The following is a 6310-nucleotide window of genomic DNA, read 5'->3' as shown; positions in this document are numbered from 1 at the left end:
TAATTAATATTTCATAATTAAAAAGTTGTTTTTTATATTTCACTATTTAATTCAAACAGAAATGTTGTACAACGTATTTTATTAATGAAATGTTGTAAACCCGAGCCTGCAAATATTTCAACATGGCGTGTGTCGCAGTTATACTTATAACTTATATATACTTATAACTACGGTTCTAGTGTTTTGAAGGTCTATTTTAGTCTCAGATGAACCTGATAAAAGATAATTCAGAAATATATCTACATAAGTAGATCACGTAGCTATTTCATTTTGAAATGGCATCCTATTAAAAGTAAGATATAGAATTTAAAGATAAAATTGGGAAAATTTTAAGCATAAATGTGGCAAAAGAGTTGCTTGTTTTTTTTTCTGTAATTTTTATTTTCAATTATGTTTTTTTTAAATAAATTCGCGCAAAAGAGTATATTTTTATTACGTATGCAAAATTGAATTGAGAAATTGATTGTTTTCAATACTTTTGGCTTTATCATGACAGCGAGTTTCTTTTATGTAGGAAGCTGCAGTTTGTGGATTAAACCAACAAACTTCGGACTCTATAAACATATGTGTCGGTGTCGAACCTACTATAACATGTACGGATTTCGAACTCATCAAATATGTGTCACTGTACAACAGACATTAAGCTGCACCAATCAAACGACTCACTTTTAAAAAAACCAGAGAACTCTAGACCTTTCTATGTAAACACAATTCACCGCTTGGGTTTTAGAGCACCTGAGGTCACACCAGTTTTGGTGGGTTTAGTGTTGCTCAGTCTGAAATTTTCTATGTTGTTTCTTGTGTTCTATTATTTGTCTGTTTGTTTTTTTTATTTTTAGCGATGGCGTTGTCAGTTTATTTTCGATTTATGAGTTTGACTGTCCCTTTGGTATCTGTTGTCACTCTTTGGACTATATAGACCAAACGTGTGCTGTAAAATTACACACGATATAACATATCCACATCAAGCATCTTCTACATTCTTAGAAGCATCACAATAAATTAGGATGTGACAGAGGACATTTATCACATATTATTCACAAAGATTTATACAAGCTGCTGAATTCAAAGTTCCACCTCCCCGCATATCATAAATAAATACATGTACATTTCCCTATGATACTGAAATGTGGTTAGAAATCTTCTTTATTCAATAATACCAGAAACACAATAATCAAATCCATTCGTTATTCATAATAAATATCTTTTGACGAAACAAATTATATGTGTCTCATTGAAAGGTTATTACCTAGCTATCTAATGCATTTAAATGAGTATAAATGTGTAATTGATGCTGTTCACCAAATGTTTATTATCAATCCTTTTCACATAGGAGTAAATCATTATACAGGTAAGAAGTTTATAGTAAAATAAATATAACTACTATATATTATATGGATGTTGTCCTTATATAATACACTTAAGTGTGCTTTTATTAACTGGTAAATACATTTGTAAGTAATAACTACTGATAACTTAAGACAAACGGAAACACTGGGAGTAATTAGTCTAAATAGCCAGAACTCAAAACGTAGTAAATAATTCTGATCACTAATAATTGTGTGCATCAGAAGCCTGTTTCGTCAGAAATACTCACCAGTTATCACAAATTTAAAAAAAAAACACAGAAAATACAAAGTATGTTTGGAAACAAACCAAAACAATCTGTATTCCATATAAATTTCATGCATTTTTTCTTGTTTTACTTTCATTTGAAACGCTTAAACCTAAACATGTGAAATAGCTAACAAAGGTACCAGGCTTATAAGTTGATACGCCAGACAGGCGTTTCGTTCTCATCATACGCGTTTACGACTCATCAGTGACGCTCAGATCAAAATAGTTATAAATTGTATACAACTTTGATCAGCATTGAGACCAAAATTCCAAAACGTTGTGTTAAATAGTCTACGCCTAGGATAAGAAAATATATAGTATTTAGACTAATTCATACTTTTTCAATCAGTTAGTTTTTAAAAAGATGACCATATAATTGATATGCATGACACCACTAAAGAGCTTACTACTGGGCTGATGATACAAGGAGGGAATAAACGTCCACTAGCAGTGGCATCAAACCAGTCGTGTTAATAGTTATCCAAGTTACCAAGCTTACAATTTGATACGTAAGACGCACGCGTTTAATCTACATCATTTGTACATAATATCAAAGTAGCTGGCTTGACAGTAATTCAAAAACGTAGCACTGTTAAAACTAATAGTTTGATAAAAAAGGATAGTCATAGATTAATCCAATTCATCAGAGGTCAATTTTGGTATAAGCAGTTGGATATTTAGAATAATTTCAACTGCAATTTTAGAAAATAAAGTAAAAAGTGTTTAGATATCGCTTCAATAGAATCATTCGGCATTTTAACTAGGCAGTAATGCTCTATCGGACATATTTGAATGAGCTTGAAGCACAGCATTTTATATGCAATTTTTTTAAGTGTTTGTCCCGTATAGAATATTATGATATAAAATGTACTAAATATTTTGAATGTTTGAAATAACCAGTATATTTAATACATTTATTATATTTCTTTTAAAATTATGCTGTAAAAATTGTTCAAATGCATTTGTAGCACGAATTCGGAAAACTAATTAAATCGAAATAACATAACTAGTTATGCAATAAAACATATCACTGCAATATATGAAAAGTCATAAAAGATCCTTGCAAATGTTTTTGTGAACTTGTAATAAACCTGTTATAAAAGTAGAGATGTCATGCGAAACTTTTTTTATCATCCTATGATATAAATTTCATTGTACCAAGAGTGATCTAATGGTTCGTGTATAACATGCACGTGTATGTAACACCCAAAACAATTCTAATCGACATTTGATATTTTTAAACCAAAATAAAACATTTTACTTTTATATAAAACTACTATTTTTCTCACAGATTTACATAAATCTGTATAAAAGCTTAACGATCATGTACCATGTAATTCGACTATTTAGGTACAAATATATTATGAAGTTCGTAAAGTGAATGTTGTAAATGGGTGGGGTTTTATCCATGATTGAGACCTGGGAAACAGGAAATGTCTTATGAAAAGCACTGTCGTAAAACCAGGCAAGATAAATAACACTAGTGGTGCATGGTAAAAAATGGTTTGATGGTTTATATCATTTAGTTACTGGTACGACAAAAAACCTTTCTGAAATGTATGCATATTCTTGATGTTATCAATTATATTTTATATGACCAAACATATATTCAAATAAAAGAACAATACTATATAAAATACTGTTTTTCACCCTTTTTATGTACAATTGAATATAAGTAGGCAATCATGTACCATCGAGGATAGATTTAAATATGCAAAATGTGACTGTATGAAAGACAGTTGGTTGACTTCACTATGTCTAGTACTTGTTGGTGTCTTTTATCCCATACCTTCTGTTCTTCCTGTAAAACTAATGTAAATATATATGAGAACTCACTTGTTTTATGATTATAAATACCTGCAAGTCACATAAATATGTCGTTTCTAATACCGATAAGGTTTGATTTTATTGGTAAATCCGGCTACAATCCGTCACGTATTAGAATTAAATAGCCCCGCTTGATCTAATTATAAATCTATTGCCCAGTTTTGTCAGTTGTGAACAGCACGTTGATGCGTATTGATGGCATTTAAAGTTTCCTAAGGAATGATTTGTTAAGGATGCTTACACTTCTATAGTGTGTACTTGTTGGCTTTCCTAATTATGTCTTCTGTATCAATATAACCCGTGGTGTCATTTTACTTGCTTAGACAAGTATCATACTAGAAATATATCATATTTACACTTAGCATAAATTTATCAAGATATCCATTAATACGTAATCGTTACACTGAGAATATATTAACCCTGAAGATATATAGAGTAACTGTCAATTGGACAGGACAAAAAATAAAAGACACTAATTAGCTACGGAAGAGATTTTGAAATATGCAAATATGTGTGCAATGTCATGGAAAGTCGTGATTTAATATTAATAAAATTAAGAATGGAAATGGGGAGTGTATCAAGGAGACAACAACCCGAACATAGCAAAAACAACAGCAGAAGGTCACCAACAGGTCTTCAATGTAACGAGAAATTCCCGCACCCGGAGGCGTCCTTTAGCTGGCCCCTAAACAAATATATGCTAGTTTAGTGATAATGAACGCCATTCTAATTTCCAAATTGTACACAAGAAACTAAAATTAAAATAATACAAGACTAACATAGACCAGAGGCTCCTGACTTGGGACAGGCACAAAATTGCGGCGGGGTTAAAAATGTTTATGAGATCTCAACCCTCTCCCTATACCTCTAGCCAATGTAAACGCATAACAATACGTACATTTAAAATTCAATTCAAGAGAAGTCCAAGTCTGGTGTCAGAAGATGTAACCAAAGAAAATAAACAAAATGACAATTATACTTAAATAACAACAGACTACTACAGTTAACTGACATGACACTACAGGTTATATAACAGTAAGTCTAGGATGTGGCCTTCTACCTGTTTTTGACTCGAGAGTCACTAATGAGACTTTCGTTGACAAAACTTAAGTGATATATAGAATGAGTTTATTTACAGCCTATTGGTCAATGTCACTGCTGGTAGCGGTTTTCTCCGCGAGTGTAAGCACATCTGTGTTGAGATTAATTTCAATGTCTCTATATAACCAGGTTTAATCCACAATTGTCTACGTAACAAAATGTCTGTACCAAGTTAAGAATATGACATTTGTTTTCAATTCATTTAATAAGTTTAAGCTTTTTGATATGCCATTTGTCAAGGGACTTTTGCTGTTTTTTTCTTCTTTTTATATGGTCATCATTATAAAATTACAGTGTACAAAACTTTAAACTAATGAAAAAAATAACGGTTTACTACCGACGGGTAAAGATTAGCTGAACTGTATTTTGGTGAGGAGGAATCGGAATGTAGGAATTTTTATGCTCTGAAAAATAGTATGTTATTTTATTGACCTTTTATATATTTTTTATTTCAGCGTCACTGATGTGACTTTTTTGCGTACAACATTTTAAGGCTTGTATCTGGAATGAGTTTATTTTCACATCTTGCATTCAATTATGTCTTTGTCAACATATCATATAGGGTCATTTTACTTACCGGACAACATTTAGAACAACTGATCATCCAATCAAGTGGCTAGAATTTCCCCTCAAAGTTTTTAAAGTACGTACTGTTTCCGTGTACTAAATAACTGCATAAATAACCACAAGGGTATTTTCAAATGTATTTTAATCAGGATATTTTAAGCACAAAAAAGTACTCCCGGTTATATTGGAATAAAATTGTTTGTCTCAGATTTAATGAGCATATGTTATTAGTATTCAAATCATTAATTGTGTATACCAGTACCATTAGATCTTTTTATGTTTGGTTAACATACATACAAGTCAAACATGTTAGCTGAATGTTAAACTAGTATATATAACAGAAACGAATTGAACGCTATCCTACTACTTCACGTCCATCCAAATGTCTTGAATTTGCCTTTAAAACTTATTGTATTGTCTGGTTTAACATTAAGCAGACACGCTCAAACCCAAACATTTGAAAGAGAAATCTATAGAAATACTTGAATGCGTAAAAAGCTGTATGACAAAATTGAACGTATAATAAATGCATCCAATTTCAATTTTGCTTGAATTGGCACTTATGATTCTAAAACATATGTAAAGTATGAACGGAAATGTTATGGAAAGTTAGTTATGAATGGTATTCCTATATATAGTCATATGTAATAATATCAGTTTGTTGATCAAATTCTTGTTTGTAAGATAGAACAACACTTAAGGTTTATGAGCTCTCCTGTAGCCATTGTTGTACAAACTTTTCAAACTTCAATTGTATCAAAACTACAGATACAATGAATAATAAAGATAGGCCATTTTTTACATATTCCAAGAGGAAACTTGATGCAAAGAATTATTTTTTACTGTTTCATTGGATTTAATAGAAAAAGAGGACTTTGTGGCAAATAAATCAAGATTTTTATAGAAAATACATGGAAAATGTACAAAATGGCCTATCTCTATTATTCATTATATCTGTAGTTTTGATACAATTGAAGTTTTAAAAGTTCGTACAAAAATGGCTACAGAAGGGTCATAAACCTTAAAACAACACGAGTTGATTGTACCTAAATTTGAATTGTAGTTAATGCGATTTTACTTAGTTTGTGTTATCTTACAACCAAGAGAGGCGACATGAACAAGAGACCACGGATTAAAACTCGTATGCACTAAAATATTGAGCAGTGACTTGCTCTATGTATGTGTTGCTCCTCTTTGC

This window comes from Mytilus trossulus, chromosome 5 (assembly GCF_036588685.1).
Source record: "Mytilus trossulus isolate FHL-02 chromosome 5, PNRI_Mtr1.1.1.hap1, whole genome shotgun sequence".
NCBI classification, from domain to species: Eukaryota; Metazoa; Mollusca; class Bivalvia; order Mytilida; family Mytilidae; genus Mytilus; species Mytilus trossulus.
Note: the sequence above shows the minus strand (reverse complement) of the source record.